The sequence below is a fragment of the Lepidochelys olivacea genome, assembly GCF_965140295.1.
Source record: "Lepidochelys olivacea isolate rLepOli2 genome assembly, chromosome: 1".
Lineage (NCBI taxonomy): Eukaryota > Metazoa > Chordata > Testudines > Cheloniidae > Lepidochelys > Lepidochelys olivacea.
Window position 1 is genome coordinate 61,301,936 of NC_140411.1, and position 22,082 is coordinate 61,324,017.

At 42.5% G+C, this 22,082-nt stretch overlaps 1 protein-coding gene across 1 annotated transcript in view; it reads left to right on the forward strand.

Moving 5' to 3' along the window:
- Positions 1-6,034: 6,034 nt before the first annotated feature.
- The window catches only part of LCP1 (lymphocyte cytosolic protein 1), a 63,981-nt gene continuing 47,933 nt past the window's right edge, over positions 6,035-22,082 (forward strand). The window contains exon 1 of the mRNA XM_084628748.1: positions 6,035-6,248. The gene's annotated coding sequence lies outside the window, so the exon portion shown is untranslated. The remainder of the gene's footprint in view (positions 6,249-22,082) is intronic.

The window sequence follows — 22,082 nt, forward strand, 5'->3', positions numbered from 1 at the left end:
GGGGGCACTACAGCCGGTGCACGCTCCAAGAGGCAGTGGAAGTGGCTGGGCTGTCATCGAGGGGTCACAGAGTAGCTCTGCACGCTGTACTCGAGGATTCCCCTCCTGTTTGTCGTCTTGTTCAGTTTCTCATGCTGGGCACTGGGATTTGGGTTTGATTCTTAATGTTTGAAGAACATGAATTTCTTCCACAATAATATAGTGGGTGGAGTACAAGTTGTTAATACATTTGATTGCTCTTTTGGAATATAACAACTTCTGTTTTTAATGATTACCTGTTGTGATCCTTCTTAGCCATTTTTTAAAAAATTGCTTTATTTTTTTAATGATATGTAACAACTTTCTCTAAATATGATTAATTTTATCCCTAGCTTTACATTGCTTTGCTTTTGTTCCTTTTAGTGACTGAAGCTTTAATACAGTATTTAATCTTTCTTTCCTGTTGTGATATATTATTGCCAGAGTACGCTTTGAAGGTATGTCCTTGACAAAAACAATGAGGAGTCCGGTGGCACCTTAAAGACTAACAGTTTTATTTGGGCATAAGTTTTCATGGCATGTCTCTGAAGAATGGGTTTTTTACCCACAAAAGCTTATGCCCAAATAAAACTGTTAGTCTTTAAGGTGCCACCGGACTCCTCATTGTCTTTGTGGATACAGACTAACATGGCTAACCCTCTGATACTTGTCCTTGACAATTACTGTTTTAAAAAATAGTTAAGTAGATGTTTCTGTATTTTTCTGTCATTTCTTACTGTAAAGGCAAATGCCATAATAAGATTATCCTGTTTCATTTTGTCCTCTAAGGCCCTGATCCTGCAAGCGCTTAATTGACTTTAATGAGACTAGAGAGATAAGGTGGGTGAGGTAATATCTTTTATTGGCCCAACTTCTGTTGGTGAGAGAGAAGAGCTTTTGAGTCACATAGAGCTCTTCTCAGGTCTGCGAAAAGTACTTTGAGCTCTGTGAGGCTTGAAAGCTTGTCTCTTTCGCCAACAGAAGTTGGTCCAATAAAAGATATTACCTCACCCACCTTGTCTCTTTAATATCTTGGGACTGACACAGCTACCACAGCACTGCATACATTTAGTGGGACTACTCATAGTCATTGCTATTACATTCTAGTTTTATACCAGTGAAACGCCATGGATTTCCCTGAAGTACTCTGATATAAAACTGCAATAATGAAGCTGTGAATCAGGTCCTTTTAAAACCTTTTTGTTCCCATAAACAATCACCATTTTTAGGAAAGGGAAGTTTCTTCACTTTTTCCTATCCCCACATTGTTATGTTTTCTAATCTTGAAATGTTACATGAAAATTTTAAAAGTGCTTATTGCCTTGCTTGGGTTGAGTTGCCTGTCCCTTACTTTTATTGACAGGAGAGACTCAGAAACAATTTAGTACCCCTGTCTATTTTGGTAAAATGAATCTATTTCTGGGTACAGTATGAATTGAGAGCCATCACTCTGGAAATAGAGGGAAGAGTGCACTCCAAGTATAATACAGACAGTTGTTGCTACTTATTTTTTAATGTCAACAAAGCAATTTATAAAGCTTGTGATGTTCACTCTATGCAAAAAACAAACATACAAAAAAACACAATATGCTAGCAGTTCTTAAGCAGAAGTCTCAGATGAAATCACTGTCTAAAATGATATACTTAAGAAACAGATCTACATTTTAAGATTGTGAAATAATACATGAGAACATCCTTTAATGTATGTGAATATAAGTCTCCAGAAGATTAGCTACAATAGGATGCCAGCAAGTTCTTTTTGTAATGCTCCTGGGGAGAACTGAAGCACGATATCTCAGTGCATCTTGTAGACCAGTGCTTCCTTGAAAGTAGGAGAAGATAAATCATTTAAACGCCACGTATTGTCTGCCTATACAACCTCAGCTCTATTGCTGTATTTGGAATCTTTAAATCTTCTGAGTGTGTTTCAACAAAGTTTTTAAGTTCTAAGCATTTGTAATTCTCTGCTGTTCATACACAGTCTTTGATCACTGATGTCTTTTTTTTTTAAACAGAACATCTGTGAGATTTTTATCATGAAATGTCTATATAAAATATTGAAAATTTAATTTGATGTTAGTAGTTTAGACTTGACAAGGTATTTTCCCTTTCCCACTCCCATTTCATACATTTGTTGGCTGAATACCAGCAGGTCTCCTGGCTGACCTTTGCCCTCAAACTGTTTTGATTATATACTCGAGCCAAAATTTTGAAAAGTCATTAGTAATGTTGGGTACCTTGGTTTTGGGTACCCAATTTCCATGAAGTGCTGAGCACTGTCCCCTCTTAAGACAAGGCTCTGTTAAAGGTATCAGACATGCAAAAACTGAGGGTATGTCTACATTGCGATTAAAAACCCTTGGCTGGACCACACTAGTGGACTCAGGCTCAAGGGGCTTGGGTTAAGAGGCTGTTTAATTGTGGTATAGACTAAGCTCTAGGACCCTCCCACCTTGCAAGGTCCCAGAGCCAAGGCTTCATCCTGAGCCTGAATGTCTATACTGCAATTAAACAGCCCCTTAGTCCAAGTCCAAGTCAGCTAGCAGAGGTCAGCCGCAGATTTTTAGTAGCAGAGTAGACATACCCTTAGGCATCCATCCTCAGTAGTCACTGTTGAAGATCTTGGGATCTAGTTCCTGGGATTCTCTGAACTCCATTCATTGTTGTTTAGGGTTAAACCTGTCCAAGAAGAGCATTATTGGATTGTATTACATTTTGCAGGTTACAGTGAAATCATGTATGTATACAAGTCAATCAGAACTGTAGTTCTGGGCACACAAGCAATTAGAAGCGCTAATGGGGATGAGAGAAGATATAATAAAGCCTTTTTTAACCTATACATTAAAATGAACTAATTTTAAGTATTTTTAAAACTAGGTTAACTTCCCCCAAAATCTGTTTATTTTAAAATGGCCTGATTGTCTTTTCTCAGCCAAACTTCTCTTCCACTAACTTGGACTTTGATTATTGGGCAGAAGTGTGGTGTCACCTAAGGTGTATCACTTTAGGAAAAAGGAGAATAATTCCTAGAACCAAAAAATGTTCCAGAAAGGAGAAGTTCAAGCAGCTATGGAGCTCCCTGCAATACCGCTTAATTGGCCCGTGCAACTAAAAGGTCCAAACATCAGTGAGAAATCTTCTACCCTACTCAACTAGCCCAAACTCCTTTGCCATGCTAACTGGTGAGGTTAAGTCTCACTGAAGTGCAGTGACAACTGTGGATGTGTTTGAAACTGATATGAGTGGGAGAAGATTTCCTGTTAAGCAGGCGAGGAGAGAACCTGCTATGTGCCCAAGCCAGGCAGAGATACATTGAGGGATGTTTGTATTCAAGGGATTCAAGTTGTTAGGACCACTGCGCTCTCAGTCAGCACAAAGCAGCTTATGCCCCTCATTACATGGAACTGGAGCATAAGAGTAAACATCACCCTAGCATTGCAATCTGTCCTTGGTGAGGTGAGGCCTCAGAATCTGTGGGCCTCCTTTGGCTCAGGTTGGGTTGTATTCTCTGAAGCAGTCCTGATGCCAGAGAGACAGTTTCTCAAATGATTCTTATTTTTAAATACAGTATGTCTGAAACTGGGGAATTCAGTGCTTGTGAAAGGTTCTGGATTGGCAGTGTTTTTATATTGTGCCATAGGTGAGAATGGGACTTTATCAGCAAATAAAAAAGGTCTGCAGAGTGAGTGTGTGTGTGTGTGTTGGATTGAGGTTCACTTACTCAGCAGAGGAGTCTAACAAATATTTATTACAGCAAATTGTTCAGAATAATGATCAGTTTCTTACAAGTGGGAAGCTTATCAGGACAATCTCATCATAGTTGCCTCCAGCATCGGACAGTACAGCTTCAACCTCCATTTGATACACAAACTTATTTATAACTTTTTGTTCTCTTTTCTTATACATTTTGTATTAGTTTCTCATTTCCATGTTAACTTTCCTCCCCCATCAGTACAGGTTTAGTGTTAGTTCAAACCAGTCTTATCTAGCTTGTTAGTTATTTTATCTTTTCCTGTTCTCACAAACATGATTACTCTGCCATTACTTAAACTGCATAAGTAGAACTGTGTATGTGTATCAGAACAGACTCTTAAAATCCACTGCAGGCTTCTGTCAGATCTAAATATGCTTTTGCTCCCGATGGTGGGGAAGAAGAGTAGGTTTGTACTTTTTGCTCCTTTATGATTGATAAAGGCTTGAAAGTTTTTAATTTCTTCTTTATATTACATCAGAAATTCAGCTCTTGTCTATCCTGTTTATCCTCAATGACTTCATGGATAGACTATGACATTATAAGCAGCAAAGAAGTGATACTGAAGTAACTGAAGGGGAAAGCAGTTTTAGTCAGTCTGCAAGAAAATATGTTCTTGTTAAAGATTCATCATGTCCACCCTGGTCCTCCAGTAAGAACAGGACAGAAAAGATTATATAGACCTCATATGTAACGGCAGAAGAACCCGTTTTTTTTGTTTTTTTTTTAAACACACAGAATTAAAAGTAAAATCTCTTTTTTGTCTTTTCAGGTATTTCTTAAAAAAAAAAAAAAAAGTCTGAGGCTGAATTCACAGACCCTATAAAGTTCCAGTGCAGGCTAAAGCCATCGGCTACTGACGTGCCTCAACTCAGTTCTTCGGGGACCAAGGCTAGGTGTGTGAGGGAAATTCACTTTTCAAGCCATTTCAAATCTGATTTCTCTACCAAGGCTGCCTATTAGGGCCAAATTTCAATTAGCCTCACAGGAAAAGCTGTGACCACAAACACCTGCATCTTCATGCACAATACTGACTGGCATGTGTAACCTGCAACATTTGCTTTTGCAGTTTCCTATTAAGCAGTACACAGATAGAAGGTTATGTGCAGACAAACAGATTCCCCAGGAGAGGAACCTGGTCCAGTGGTTAGAGCGCTAGTTTAGGCCATCTGAAACTTGGAGTCAATTCCTACTCTGCTATAGATATCATGGGCAAGTAACTTATTCTCTAAGTGCCGCAGTTCTCAATCTGTCAAAGGGGGATAATAGTATGACCCTCCCTCCTGGAGGTAGTGTGAGGATAAGTACATCAAAGATTTTGAGGCACTCAGATGCTACACTAATGGGGGCCATATAAGTATCTAAGATATTTGTAAATTTTGAAACTGTAGATAAGGAGATCGGCTAGAAATTTGGCCCTTAGTAGAAGTTTCTTTTTGTATTGTGGATACCTGTCTACCGGGAATGAAGTGAGACCACCAATTCATGGCCACAGAACATCTATTAGATGGCAATTATTTACAGTCGCTACCAGCCTGGGCTGGATTTGAACTGTTGATCAAGAGGGTTTATAGCCTGTTATTTATGCTACATTTCTAATGTACCCATCATGGTGTGGGCAAGGCAACGATATTACTAATGGGAAAATAACTGCTAATTCTTTGAGTCCTCTAGCCACCCAACATGATGTTAAGTGAGCATTGAGCACACAGGAGAGAGAGTCTCCCTCTCTCATTTCTGGTGCCCAGCACCACAGTAGCCCCAGGGGGCTGGAAGGAACAAATGCAGAGAAAGTCTTGCTCAGCCCTGCAACCCCAGAATAGTGCACGCTTGGGTGCAGAGAGAATTTTCAGAGACCTTAGTGGCCAAACTCTGACAAGTGTTTACTGAGCATGTGTGAAATGAGATTTTTCAAAGGTTTATAACTTGGCAAAATTTGGGTAAATTTTTACAGGGATGGCAGAAGGCACATCCCTGATACAAAGCATGCCCCATGCCAGATTTCAGGTCTCTTCTCTGAAGCACAGAAGCACTAAAGCTTATCCATGAAATGGATGGGAAAAAATTTAACAGGGGGGGAAACAATATTTTTGTTTTCTCTAACCTAGTTTGCAGAAACAGGTAAACTGTTTTGGCTAAAACTTTGCAGAAAGATTCACCATGAGAAGACACTCAGCATGGAAAATTTCAGCTTGAATGGCCGGCTGTATTTTGGTAAAGTTAGAAGTTACAGAAAACAAGATCTTATAATGGGAAGTGTAGGTTAACCTTAACCACTGGAGGTCTATTTGCTCTGCCTATAATAAGTAATTAACTGAATTTCCAAAGTGTGCACGTGCTTTAAGCAGAGTAACTGAATGATAGACTACACTTGGATCACTTATTCATTACTGAAGTGCAGCCACCTCCGACATGACAGATGACCACTGTTCACCAGGAGAGGAAGTGAAGAATACAGTATCCAGCGAAAACTTCAGAGGTAGGCAGAATTTCCAAAACTACAATTTTGCCAGGACACCAAGGTGTAACTATAATGACATCAATTTTATGTATGAGGTACAAGAAAGAATCTCCCAGTTGTGATTGAAAGATGGCACCTCTGACAGCACAGTGCCCCCGAACGGCATGCTAGGACTTTGCTGCCACACTGAGGGGAAAAGTGTTTGGTTCCTGGGAGACCGCTGAAGCCCAACAATGGGATCCCAGTCAATTTCTTCCCTTTCCTATAGCTGTTCAGGGATAACTCTCAGCTGAGGGGAGAAAGGGACCAGGACTAGTACAGAGTTTCTTGGGCAGGGGATGTGAGAGCTTTGCCTGACTGCTATAATTTGATTATCCAATGATTCTGCATGGTAGTAATGATTTCCTATGTATGCACGTCACTTGAGATGTGGGACATTTGGCAGTCCTCAGACACTTATGAACTGTTTTTCAGGAATGTTGTTTATCCACAATTCCAGCTGATGGCAATGAGAGCTGTGAATTCTGAAAGTCAGGTGTCTCATGCTGGGAACTCAAAAGAGGAGATACCCAGAATCAATGGTCACTTTTGAAAGTTTGGCTACCAGGGGCAAATACTGGTCATCATTGAAGCCAATGGGGAGTTTGGCCATGGACTTATATTTGAGGGTGCTGAGGGAGTTGGGTGATGTGGTTACAGAGCCATTGACCATTATATTGGAAAACTCGTGGTGATTGGGGGAGGTCCCAGATGATTGGAAAAAGGCAAATATAATGCCCATCTTTAACAAAGGGAAGGAGAATCCGGGGAACTGCGGATGGGTCAGCCTCACCTCAGACCCTGGAAAAATCATGAAGCAGCTTCTGAAGGAATTCATTTTGGAGGAAAGGAAGGTGATCAGGAACACTCAACATGGATTCACCAAGGGCAAGTCATGCCTGACCAACCTGATTGTCTTCTATGAATAACTGGCTCTGTGGATATGGGGAAAGTGGTGGACGCGATATATCTTGACTTTAACAAAGCTTTTGATGTGGTCTCCCACAGTATTCTTGCCAGCAAGTTAAAAAAGTATGGATTGGATGAATGGACTATAAGGTGGATAGAAAGTTGGCTAGATCGTTGGGGGTCAATGGTTAGTGATCAACAGCTCCATGTCTAGTTGGCAGCTGGTATGAAGCGGAGTGCCTCAGGGTTCAGTCCTAGGGCCGGTTTTGTTCAACATCTTTATTAATGATCTGGATGATGGGATGGATTGCACCCTCAGCAAGTTCGCAGATGGCACTAAGCTTGGGGAGAGAGAGAGATGCTGGAGGGTAGGGATAGGGTCCAGAGTGACCTAGACAAATTGGAGGATTGGGCCAAAAGAAATCTGAGGTTCAACAAGGACAAGTGCAGAGTCCTGCACTTAGGACGGAAGAATCCCAGGCACTACTACAGGCTGGGGACAGACTGGCTAAGTGGAAGTTCTGCGGAAAAGGACCTGGGGATTACAGTGGACAAGAAGGTGGATATGAGTCAACAGTTTTCCCTTCTTGCTAAGAAGGCTAATGGTATATTGGGCTGCATTAGTAGGAGCATTACCAGCAGATCGAGGGAAGTGATTATTCCCCTCTATTTGGCACTGGTGAGGCCACATCTGGAGTATTGCATCCAGTTTTGGGCCCCCACTACAGAAAGGATGTGGACAAATTGGAGAGTCCAGTGGAGGGCAACAAAAATGATTAGGGGCTGGTGCACATGACTTATGAGGGAACGGGGCTTATTTAGTCTGCAGAAGAGAAGAGTGAGGTGGGATTTGATAGCGGCCTTCAACTACCTGAAGGAGGTTCCAAAGAGGATGGAGCTAGGCTGTTGTCAGTGGTGGTAGATGACAGAACAAGGAGCAATGGTCTCAAGTTGCAGTGTGGGAGGTCTAGGTGGGATATTAGGAAAAACTGTTTCACTAGGAGGGTGGTGAAGCACTGGAATGGGTTATTTAGGGAGGTGATGGAATCTCCATCCTTAGAGGTTTTTAAGACCCTGTGATGTTGCACTCCATATATTTTATGAAAATATGCTTATGAATGTGAATATAACGTAACTGGAATATGCTTTATGCAAAAGGTCTCTTGTAAGGTATCATCACGAGGCTTATAATCTACTGAGTGTGTTCATCCTATTTGTATGCATGTATCATCCTTGTATCTGAAGCTAGAAATATGAAGTATAACTCTGAGGTCCTATGCAAAGTGTGAGTCTTTAATGGTGGTTTAGAATCTTGATGACTCCCATTGACTAGGACAACTGGTTGTAGATGGTTTACTTACCTGCAAGCCTGACTGTGTACACGTGGGCCAGCCTGTGGGTAATGAAGAAAGAAGTCTCACAAGACGTGACCATGTCACATGATATTGGAATCCATCTTAAATCTGGTACTTTTCCATTTAAAAGGAGGGGTGGGGACCCAGAGAGACAAAAGATTCCCGCCTTGTGCCAAAGCTATAAAAGGGGTCAGTCATGAGAACACTCCTACTTTCCACCTAAGATGTCTGCTGGAACTGTATAAGCTTTATACAGAGTAAAACAGATTTATTTGGGATTTGGATCCCATTGGGAGCTGGGTGTCTGAGTGCTGGAGGCAGGTTGCCTGCTAAGCTGTTTTCAGTTAAGTGTGCAGCTTTGTGGGCATGGACCAGACCTGCAGCAGGCTAGCGTGTCTGGCTCAACAAGGCAGAGTTCTGGAGTCCCAAGCTGGCAGGGAAAATGGGCTTAGAGGCCCAACTTGGCAAATCCCTGTCTGGGATGATTTAGTTGGGGTTGGTGCTGCTTTGACCAGGGGGTTGGACTAGATGACCTCCTGAGGTCTCTTCCAACCCTAATCTTCTATGATTCTATAACTTCAGTAAAACCAGAGTGCAAGTCTGAATCCTTCATTTTATACAATTACTATGCAGAGTTATATAAAAAAAATAACTAGTCAAAGATGTGCATTCAAAAGTTCACTCATAATTCCTGATGTTTATCATAGCTGAACAGGCATAAAAACATTTAGGGATCCAGGCCCAGATCCACGAAGATACTTGGGTGTCTAAACCCCAGACTTCAGGTCAAAATTTTAGGCTCCGTTGTGATCCACAAAATTCCTGCTCTGCTATCACCTAACTCTGTAGGTGCCTAAGTTTTCAGGGTAGAAGTTCCCTAGGTGCTTAAGCCCTTGATAAGCAGGCTGCTGCCTCCCTCTACCCATTGTATGCTTTTACCACATAAGCTCCAATGTGATCCACAAACTGTGGAAAGATAGGCATCTGCATGTCTACCTTGCCTGCAGGGCCTGATCTGGTAGGCATGCTCAGAGGCCACCTACTAGATCAGGTCCTGTTCAACACCTCACTGTAGGTGGTGCCACCCACCTTATAACCTTTAGCCTGGTGGTTAGGACACTCACTTAGAATGTCAGAAATGTAGGTCCATTTCCTACTCTATCTTAGCAGGAGAAAGGATTTGAACAGGGGTTTCCTTCACCTCTCAGAGGAGTGCTCTAACCACTGACATATGGGATATTCTGATGTTGGTCTTCCTCAGTCTCCTCTCTTGAAGCTGTTCCACTGTGTATAAAGACTTAGAGTTGCTGGGCCACAGAGAGAGCGTGAGAGTGACTCTGTACCCTGGTGGAGATGCCAAGTCTAATCCCCTGGCTCCCATGACTCTCTAATTATTTAGAAAAAGTGGAATAGCTTCATGAGATGAGACTGTGGGAGTCTGAATAGCCTATAGCTCAGCGGCCAGAGCACTCTTGTGAGAGTTATAGGAGATCCCTGATCATATCCTTTCTCCCCTGCAGGGAGAAGAGGGAATTGAATGGGGATCTCCCACCTCCCAAGTGAGTGTTCTGACCACTGGGCTAAACTTCTAAAATTAATAGCAGCTCCTCCTCCTCCTCCAGCTGTTGTGTGTGGAATGAGGCAGGTGCTTAATTCTTTCTCATGAGAAACCACTTATCACCTAAGCCAGTGTTTCTCAACCTTTGTGATAACAGGGACCGGCTTGCTGCCTCCCAAAACTGTGTCAGGGACCAGGACCAGTCCATAAACTGGTAGTTGAGAAACACTGACCTAAACCGCCTGATTCCAGGAATGAATCTGGTTGTAGATGATTAGTGGAGATAAGCACTCATCTCCATGAGATGGAGTGGCCTTAGCATACCCCTGGTTCTTTGGCATCTCTCATTAGCTAGTATGCTGGCTTTTGTGGATCTCATTCTTGGGTGCCTGTCTCTCACCATTCATTGTGCAGGGAGCCGATGTGCCTAACTTTGTGGATCATCAGTGTTGATACTGTGATTTTCTAGGTGACTAAAAGTTAGGCATTCCACTGCCTAAGTCCCTGTGTGGTTCAGGCCACAGTCTGGAAGTGCAGTCTTGTACACAAGAGCACAGAACCAGGAAAAGACTCCTGTATCCTGCTACCGGCTCTGCCACCAACTCACTATGAGATCTTGAATACAAGGCCATAGTTAAGTTTTTAGGGTGTGTGGCAATAGACCACTCCCTCCCCTACCAACTTCCCCCTCTGCTGTTTCTCTTTTATAGATTCTTTTCTCCCAGTGCTGTTTTTTCAAACAACTTACTGTGTTTTTAGAAACTTGCTGAATTACTGAGACACTAGAGTGGGTGGGCAAACCATTCTGTAACCAGTGGTGTCTTTTCTACATCCTCATTGATTTCCAGGCCAGGTGACCACGGCAGGGGCGGTCAGCATCGGCATTCCGGTAAACAATTGCTGAAAGAAAATGTTGCATAGTAGTACTTTCTCACTCCGCCTCTGTGACTCTCTCTCCTCCAACTCCCCACTTCCTGTCCCCCAACTTCTTTCCAAATGCTGTGGCCATCTCATACACTGTGGGAACTCTATCATACCAGCTGTGTTTAAACAAAACTCCCCCAATGATGGCAGTGCGTACAGCACGGAGTTTCACTTAAAGCGGGATGTGAAACTAGGACTCCAAAAATGCAAATTATTATGATTGGTTTATCTTGAATTATGTTGCTCAAAAATTATCGCCGTTTGCTATTTCCCTCGTAGAACTGTGTACAGATCTCGGAAACCATGACAGTTGCACAAGAGGGGGTTATACAAGGGTTATGCTCAAACGGGGCGTGAAACAGAGAGGAAAAAGAAGAGGAAGGAAGAAACTCAATTAAGCATATTAAATATTTTCTTGTCAAGAGTGTTTTCTTAAACATTGGAAAATCTGAGTATGTAAGTTAAAGCTGCCTGGGCAGACTGTGCTTACTCACTGGATTCCATAGATCACACTGATGTTACCAGCATATTTTGTTTCAATGATTTCTCTAATTCATTCATCACATGCTGGTGTTGGACTTGATGAGCTAATATTTTCCATCTCTAATTTGTGTGGGACAGATCCTTCAGTCCTCACTCAGGTACGAGTCCTGATTATTTTACTCATGCAAATAGTTATCTTCAAAAGGACTAACTGCATGGGTAAAGTAAGCAAGATTTGGCCTTCAGTCCACATATAGATAAAACTCCGACTGCAGTCTAAGGAGGTTTTGCCTAAGTAAGGACTGCAGGATTTGACTCAATACCATGACTGTGTTCAACTCATACTTATTTTAACAGCAGAAAACAAAATTCCACTATGATTTATATTACCATATTGTATATGTCAATTGTTTAAGCCCCCCTATGTTCTTTGGTATTATCTCAGGATAGTGATGAATACAGAATCTTGATTCAGACTTGTCTGTCTTTTAGATAAGACTCTAGTTTTAGTGCTTATTGCTCTTTTTCAGGAATAGGGCTAGGGTTTTTTGGGAAAGCGTTTGAGAGCCATAATTCTCATTTTACCATTTGAAAACACGTGGGGTCTCTTTGTCTCATTTCTTCCCAGTGTGCAATGGCCCTAGCTGCAGAGAATGTGAAGCAGCAGCTTATGGTATTGGAAAGATCACTAGGAAAGAGAATGTGTTCTGGTTGTTCTAGCTCATATTTTCTGTGCATCCAAGCAGCTTCTGTATATTACCCATTAGTGGAGAGCAAATCTGAGACCTGCAGCCAAATTTTCATGTGGTCTTGCATTCTGGATGACTGTATTTTTGAGTGTCCAGCCTTCAACACCCTGCACACAAGACTCAGGGTGTCCCAGGATCAGCACTCAGAAATGGAGGCACCCCCAAATTAGAGGGCACATTTGAATATTTTGGCCTTAAGGTGTAGGTTGGGCTACTTCCTTATTTATATAGTGTGACAGGATTGGGCCAGATGGCTATAGGAGAGTAATTTTTTTTTTATAGTTAATAAATCTTTGTTTATTCTACCTGAAGCAGTGTAATTGGTTTGAAGCATGTCAGAGACTCGCCTTGGGATAACAAGCTGTGACAGGGTCGGGCCAGATGGCTATAGGAGAGTAATAGAAGGCAGATATATTAGCCCCAGGCTAAGTAGGTCCCTTTTCCCTGCGTAAGGTAACGGAAGGTTCCAGAACAATCAGGAACCTTCTGGAGACCATTAAGACAGGCTGATTAGAACACCTGCAGCCAATCAAGAAGCTGCTAGAATCAATTAAGGAAGGCTAATCAGGGCATCTGGGTTTTAAAAAGGAGCTCACTTCAGTTTGTGGTGTGCATGTGAGGAGCTGGGAGCAAGAGGCACTAGGAGCTGAGAGTGAGAACGCGGACTGTTGGAGCACTGAGGTGTACGAGTATTATCAGACACCAGGAGGAAGGTCCTGTGGTGAGGATAAAGAAGGTGTTGGGAGGAGGCCATGGGGAAGTAGCCCAGGGAGTTGTGGCTGTCGCACAGCTGTGCCAGGAGGCACTCTAGACGGCTGCATTCCACAGGGCCCTGGGCTGGAACCCGGAGTAGAGGGCGGGCCCACGTTCCCCCCAAATCCTCCCAACTCCTGGTCAGACACAGGAGGAGTCAACCTGGACTGTGGGTTCAGAAAAACGGCTAAGCTGAGGGCTGCCGTGAAGCTCCAAGGCAAGCAAATCCGCCAATAAGTGCCAGTCCCACCAACGTAGAGCAGGAACTTTGTCACAATAGTCAATAAGGAAATTATCTAGGCCTACATTTTAAGTATTTAAATACACCATTAGCTAACTTTGTCCAAACCTACTCATTGTCTTCCCCTGTGCTCAATATCTAATAAAAAACAAAAAGAAAAACCAATAGTCATGGGCACTGCTACTGCCTAGTCACCCAACAGCAGCTGAAGATCTAGCTAGATCACCAAATTTTGAACTTTAGAAACAAACAGTGAACAAACACCCTCAATACAAGATGCACATATAATCCTCAGTGGATTTTCTGTTTGCTTCCACAACTTACCAACATAACCTTAGTTTTATTTCAGTTGAACCTCAGAAACCTAGATCTCATCCATGCTACAGTGTCAACCAGTCACTCAGGCTTGGTCTATATTACAAAGTTAGGTCGATGTAAGCCGATTGCATAGACCCAGTTGTGCGTGTGTCTACATGTAAAATTGTCTCCCAATGATGTAAATGCCTGTTATGGTCACACTGTAACACCACCTCCCTAAATGGTGTTGAGCCATGGTCAATGTACTGAGGTTGATGTGGTGTGAGTATAGACGCTGTGTTACCTACGTCAACCATAACATCCTCCAGCAGCTATCCCACAATACCCGACACTGACTGTTCTGATCACAGTTGTGAACTCCCCTGTCCAGAGATCTCAGATACTGGAAGCCCTCCCTCCTTCCCCCGTTTCCCTTAAAACCCTGCAAATTTTGGAAATGCCTTTTCCTGATTATCCAGCTTGGTGAGCAGATTAGCAGCTTTCCATTGTTGTGTGCAGCTGCCCAGCCAGCCATGCCAACTACATGCTCCACATGTGCTCCAGCCTGGAGAAGACAGGAGATATGGGATCTCCTGGACCTATGGACAGAATAAGCTGTGCAGGCACTGCTGCGGACCAGCCATACAAATGTGGACATATAGGAGAAGATTGCACGGGGAATGCAGGAGAAGGGGTACGACAGGGATCAGCAGCAGTGCTGTATGAAAGCGAAGGAATTGTGGCAGGAATACCAGAAGGCCAGGAAGGCCCACAGTCAATCTGGTGAGGAGCCTCAGACCTCTTGCTTTTACAATGAGCTGCATGCCATACTTGGCAAATACCCTACCATCACCCTCCAGACCACCTCTGAGGAACCCAAGACACAGACCCCTGCTGTGAACAGCCAGGAGGAGGAAGAGGAGGTGGATGGGGGACATGCAACTGGGGGATCCAGCTATACTGAGGGCCAAAACCTGTTTGAGACTCCACTGCAGTGCAGTCAGTCCTGGCAGCTGAGCATAGGGGAACCTGATGCCGGGGAAGGAACCTGGGGTAAGTGTGTCAATGTACTTCTCATTAAAATGATGTACTGATGGTTCCTCCAACTCAGCAGGGCACAGCTATCGACTTTTCATTCCTTTAGTCATACTAGAAGAGGTAGAGTACAACAAAGACAAGAAGACTTGGTATCTGCTGTTCATTCCCCTGTACAGTGAGGCAAGGGGGCATGTGAAGCAGTTTGTTTACGTACACAGGGATGTCCCTTGAATCCTCTGGAGAGATCTCGATGAAATTTTCACGGAGGTACTCTGCAATCCTCTCCTGAAAGTTTCTAGGGACGGCAGCCTTGTTTTTTCCTCCCCAGTACGACACTTTGCCACACCAGTCAGTGATGACTTGGGCGGGCACCACTGCAGTAAAGACTAGCAGCATTCGGGCGTGGGCAGCTTCAGGATGCCAGCAGCTGCTGTGCTCTCTGTGCCTTTATTACCCTCAGGAGTGAGATATCAGCTAAAATCACCACCACCTGTTGAAAATGGTGCCAGTATTGAGTGCCATTGCCTTATAGTTTCATGCAGCTGAGCCATTCCATCCTCATTTCCCTCACCCCAGCAGGCCATGCTCACCATGTTTGGCGCTGTGAGTGGCGCTGTGTACAAGCACCCTGAAGTGCTAATAAGCATGTCTTGTTCAAAACTTTAGGGAGAAAAGGAAGGCAGTTCTGAACCTTAATTTTTGCTTTCTGTTGTGACTATCCTGACAACTGTACTTCTGTGTGTTTTATTGTAACTACTGTTGTCGTGGCCTTGGGGTTCACTCTGTACACTCATGGAATGCCTGAGTCACATAAGGAAGAGAAAGAAGAGGACTCAGGATGATCTATTCAATGAGATCCTGCAAGCCAGTGCTGCATCAGATCATGAGCATAGGACCTGGAGGGTGAATATTGCAGACTGTATGGAGAAAGCAAGAGTGGACAGGAGAAGAGAGGGAGATGCACCAGGACATAATGGGGCTTCTCGGGCAGCAAACATGGATGCTGAGGACTCTTGTGAATGTGCAGGTTCAACAATCACGGGCTTGCTTCCCACTGCAGTCCATGGAGAACTCCATTATAGCACCTCCCTACACTCATCCTCAACATTCCACATGGCATCTGAGGCTGGAACCTTACTCCTACCACTCCACACCGGGGGACATTATGGACAATTGTAGCTTTGCATACACTGACCTGTATCAGAGCCACTGCTGTATGCGTAGACAAAATGGATGTGAATGTTCTTTCCCCTTGTTAAGTTCTGTTCCATTAATTTGATAAGTTTTTAATGTATTTGCTTTTAAACTACACAGATTTTTCTTTACATTGGTTTTGTTACTGAAAAAAATCTATTATTTGGAAAATATTTCATCTTTATTAGATCAGAACATTTGCTGCAGAGTGTCTAGCGGTTTCTGGTTACTGTACAATTTGACACAACTCACAGGATCAGTGGCAAACATGATGTAATTATACAGCAACCACAACAAAATTAATAGGTGCATTGACAGTAAGATAAGAGATGTATACCAAGAGATGTAAGAAATGTATACCAAGAACTACAAAATTTCTAACAAGCCCCAAAACATCAAGGCCAGCTCGAGTATAGTATATCACAATGCTTACTGTTAAAGGCTTGTTAAAAGACCTCCCTGAGCCATATATCTCCACTTTGGGGGTCTTCTAATATCTCTTGTATCTGGCTTATCAAACTGAGCAGACAATTGATCCACCTCTGCCTTTCATCTTTGTGACAACTTTCCCCCCCTTTGCCTCACAGATATGATGCAGGACATAGCAATCAGCTATAATCATTGGGATATTTTTCACACTGAGATCCAATCTTGTGAGTAAACAACACCATTGTTAGTATATAGATATTCAGGCCTGTCTGTAAAGGCCTATAGTCTAAGAATTTAGGTGTATTCTTATCACTTGGATAGTTAGAGGTATAAAAGAATCAAAATCACTGTCTGCCAGGGTAAGGTCCTTCTCTTACTGTGACTGTTTGGCTAAGCAACAGAGCCTCAGACTGCACAGTAAGAGAAGGACCTTTCAAAATCACTGTCTGCCAGGGTAAGGTCCTTCTCCTACTGTGCAGTCTGAGGCTCTGTTGCTTAGCCAAACAGTCACAGTAAGAGAAGGACCTTACCCTGGCAGACAGTGATTTTGATTCTACGCAACAGAGCCTCAGACTGCACAGTAAGAGAAGGACCTTACCCTGGCAGACAGTGATTTTGATTCTACGCAACAGAGCCTCAGACTGCACAGTAAGAGAAGGACCTTACCCTGGCAGACAGTGATTTTGATTCTACGTAACAGAGCCTCAGACTGCACAGTAAGAGAAGGACCTTTCAAAATCACTGTCTGCCAGGGTAAGGTCCTTCTCTTACTGTGCAGTCTGAGGCTCTGTTGCTTAGCCAAACAGTCACAGTAAGAGAAGGACCTTACCCTGGCAGACAGTGATTTTGATTCTTTCTTTTATACCTCTAACTATCCAAGTGATAAGAATACACCTAAATTCTTAGAGTATAGGCCTTTACAGACAGGCCTGAATATCTATATCCTAACAACCATCGTCCCTTTAATATACCAAAAGCACATTCAACTGTCATTCTCCACCTACTAAGATAGTAGTTAAATCTTTCCATGGTGCTGCCAAGGTGGCTCAAGTAAGGTTTCATGAGCAAGGGATAGGTTGGGTACCCCAGGATCACTATTAGCATTTCAACATCACAAGTGGTAATCAGCTGGCTGGGAAAGAAAGTCCTTCCTTGCAGCATTCTGAACAGCCCTGTGTTCTTAAAGATATGAGCATCATACTCCTTCCCTGACCAGCCAGTGTTGATGTCAATGAAGCATCTTTGGTGATCCACCAATGCTTTCATAACCATAGAAAAGTAGCCCTTTCTGTTGATGTACATTGTGGCAAGGTGATCTGGTGCAAAAGTAGGGATATGCATGCTATCTATCATTCCATATCAGTTTGGGAATACCGTTGCTGCAAAGCCATCCACTCTGCCCTGCACATTTCCAAGAGTCTCTGTTGTGCATAGCAAGAGACAATTAATGGCCCTGTGTACTTGCATGACAATGACCCTACTGTGGATTTTTCAACTCCAAAATTATTTCCCACTCAGCGGTAGCAATTCAGTTGCAAGATTCTACATTGTGATCACCACCTACTTTCAGTGCAGCTCTCATTCTGGTGTCCATGCAATGGACTTCTAGGGCAAACTCAGCATACAGATCCAGGAATCTGGCTTTTTGCATCTAAAAGTTCTGCAGCCACTGCTCATCATCCAAAACGTGCATTAAAGCGCAATCCCACCAGTGAGTGCTTGTTTCTCGGCCCAAAAGTGGCACTCCATTGTCAAACCTGTGAATGCCACCAACAACCTTGAATTGGTTTTTGTTCACTATGTCCCACAGCAACCTGTCTTCCACCAAATCATGATGTGGTTCTTTTTGTGGGTGTGCCAATATCAGAGGATCATGTGTCCTGCACTTGCAACACTCATGACAATAGCACAGAGCTGTGTAATTTCCATGCTTCTGTTAGAGCTGGTGGACAGTGAGGAGGGTTGTATGGGTTCATGGGATTTTTAAAAAAGGTGTGAAAATTATGGGATAGGGCTCACGTTATGGGCTGGAGAAAGTCACATGCAGGGAACTTGACCCCTTCTCCTAATAATGCCTCTATGACTTGTTTCTGCCCCACCATGTGTTGCCAAAACTTCCCAAAACAGTGCTCTGGTTGGTGGTGGGTTGCTCACTGGAATATCTACCCTGGTGCGCCTCACTGTGCATTGACACAAACATTGCTGGTGAGTATTCTCAGCGCTGATGGCAAGGAGCCAAGTATACACGTGCATGAGCAATATACTAAGTGTGGTGGCTTTATGCCAATGTAACATGCTTCGGCCAAAGTTTACAGTGCAAACGTGGCCTCAGTAAGGCATTTAACCAACAAGGTAAAAAGAAAATCCTACTGCCATTCCTGCAAACTTAGTTTGATCTCAGTAAGTCAAGTTGGGTTCAATAATAAAGGTTCTGCCGGCCAAATTAGGTCTTCATTTACCCCTGAGCAGCCCCCTTATCTTCAGATTATGCTGTCAACAGCACCAGTACGAACTGGTGCCTTCCGTGCTAGATTACCTGTTGGTGATGCATAAAAAGGAATAGAATCCAGCTCCCACTCTTAGCTGGATAAGCTCTGTGGGACTAACAGAAGTAAACATTAATTTTTGTTACTGAGGTCAGCAGATATGACTCAGTACACACAGGGGGGTGATCTGTCAGGTAAGATGACAGCATTTTTACAGTAATTTTTCAGGGTAGGGCTGAATTGAATGGGGATTGCTAGCTCAAACCATTCAGACATTCCCTGCTATGGTCCTTATATTTCATTCTTGCAGGATATTTCAGTAAAGTTATTAGCTTCATTTCTTTACCAACTCCATCCCTCATCCACCACCTCATATCCCTCTATATTTTTCTGTCCTTCTACAGCATCCCTTTCAGTCAGTGCCGGCGTTAGACATAAACAGACTAAACAATTGTTTAGGGCCCAGAGCAGTTCCTGAGGCCCCCCTATTCACTTTCTTAGTATGTGTTGTGTGTGAAAAGGGCCAACAGTCCTGCATAGGGCTCCCAATAGGCAGCACCGCCTCTGCTTTCAGTCTAACAATGAGGTGCACAGGCAGCTCTGTGACAACTGTCATTGCTTTTTTTGCTGCAAAAAAATGGAGCCTATGACCTACAAAACAACTATGGAAATGTTGAGAATAACACTTCTGTATTCATCCAGTCCTTCACTTTTGGCATTTACTACCCCAATTCTATGCAAATATTTTTATGTGCTGTGGAAGAGTAGCAAGTTCCTTATGGGGCAGGCCTTGTTCCTTTCCTCACAGAGAACTGATAATTTTTACAGTCTCCTGGCTGCAAAATGCTACAGAACTGCTGAGCTGTATGAGCGATAGGCTAGAATGGAGAAGCCAAGTGCTGGGGCATTCTTGGCAGGGTGATTCAGAGATAAGCAGGGAGCAAGGCTGGGTGCTGCAAAGAGAAGTAGGAAGGAAAACAGGGCTGGAAGAGACCACATGACTGGGTGAGGGCAGGCAGAAAGAGAATTAGGGGAAGAGTCAGAAAAGGGTAGTTAGAGAGAGAAAGTGGAAAGTGAAAGAGATTAAAGAGAAGTAAGGTGAAATAAAAAGAACCAGTGGAAAGAGGGAGAGAATGCATTATATGAAAGAGAGGGAGAAGTGGAAATAAGGGAGATACTGAAAGACAGAGGAAGAGACACAGGGATATAATTTTCAAAAAAGATGAGTGAAGGAGATGAAGAGAATAAACTAAGAGCAAAATGAACAGAGATTGGCAAGTTAGAATGTTAACATTTTAAAGCCAAAATGTGACAAAGTACACCAATTATTTTAGTTTGCAAGTGTTTATATGTACAAATACAATTACACATGCATGTGTGTGCAATTTTCTGAGTGCAATCCAAAAGCAAAACAAATTAAATTCTGTTTATTAGGGCTGTCAAGCAATTAAAAAAATTAATCATGATTAATTGCACAATTAAAAAAATTAATCATGTTGTTAAACAATAATAGAATACTATTTATGTAAATACTTTTGGATGTTTTCCACATGTTCAAATATATTGATTTCAGTTACAACATAGAATACAAAGTATGCAGTGCTCCCTTTATATTTTTTATTATAAACATTTGCACTGTAAAAATAAAAGAAATAGTATTTTTCAATTCACTTAATACAAGTGCTGAAGTGCAATCTCTTTATCATGAAAGTTGAACTTACAAATGTAGAATTATGTACAAAAAATAACTGCATTCAAAAATAAAACAATGTCAAACTTTAGAGCCTACAAGTCTACTCAGTCCTACTTCTTGTTCAGCCAATTGCTCACACAAACAAGTTTGTTTACATTCGAAGGAAATAATGCTGCCCACGTCATGTTTAAAATGTCACCTGAAAGAGAGAACAGGCGTGCGCATGGCACTGTTATAGCTTTCTCCAATTTGTCCACATCTTTCCTGAAATGTGGTGCCCAGAACTGGACACAATACTCCAGTTCAAGCCTAATCAGAGTGGAGAATAGCGGAAGAATTACTTCTGAGGTCTTGCTTACAACATTCCTGCTAATACATCCCAGAATGATGTTCGCTTTTTTTGCATCAGTGTTACACTGTTGAATCATATTTAGCTTGTGATCCACTATGACCCCCAGATCTCTTTCCACAGTACTCCTTCCTAGGCAGTCATTTCCCATTTTCTGTGTGTGCAACTGATTGTTCCTTCCTAAGTGGAGTACTTGGTATTTGTCCTTATTGAATTTCATACTATTTATTTCAGATCATTTCTCCAGTTTGTCCAGATCATTTTAAATTATAATCCTATCCTCCAAAGCAATCCCTCCCAGCTTGTAATCATCCACAAACTTTATATGTGTACTCTGTATGCCATTATCTAAATAATTGATGAAGATATTGAACAGAACTGGACCCAGAACTGATCCCTGTGGGACCCCACTCATTATGCCCTATCAGCATGACTGTGAACCACTGATTACTCTCTGGGACTAGTTCTACACCCACCTTGTAGTAGCTCCATCTAGGTTGCATTTCCCTAGGTTGTTTATGAGAAGGTCATGCGAGACAGTATCAAAAGCTTCACTAAAGTCAAGATATACCATGTGTACTTCTTTCATCCTATCCACAAGGCTTGTTACCCTGTCAAAGAAAGCTATCAGGTTAGTTTGACATGATTTGTTCTTGACAAATCCATGCTGACTGTTACTTATCACCTTATTATCTTCTAGATGTTTGCAAATTGATTGCTTAATTATTTGCTCCATTATCTTTCTGGGTACAGAAGTTAAGCTTCTGACTGGTCTTTGATTCCCCAGATTGTCCTTATTTACTTTCTTATAGGTTTTTTTTTTTAGTATTTAGCCACTTGAGCTGCTGAGATCACATTTTCATGCTTTTCCCCCATAGTCATGAGGGTTTGAAACGTACTTTTTAAAAAATGAAAGCTGAGATTCTTACATAATCACTCGTCTCCAGGAGCTCAGGCTTTAAGAGGTACACCAGTTTTCATGAGACTTGTGATAAAATCATGAGTGTTGGCGTCGCTATAAAACTTTTTGCGAACCACTGGTGTAACTCATGCCCTTTTGGAAATATTTGTGCGTTCAGCATAAGACTCTATTTGAGACATAGTGTGATCCAGCAAGATTAAAAAATTTTTCATTACAGCCAAAATAAGCACTTCTGTATTTCACAGCCACTATTTTACCTTAGTTGTATAAGTAGAGTGCCAAGAGGCTAGTTGTCTAACAAAAAAAGATACACCACAGCTGTTCTGTTTCACTTAATAGTAGGCAGAGACTCCTCTAAACTGGCCTACTTCCACCTAGCTGTACCTAAAAGGGGCTCATATTGTATCAGTCATACTTACTCAGAACTCCCTAT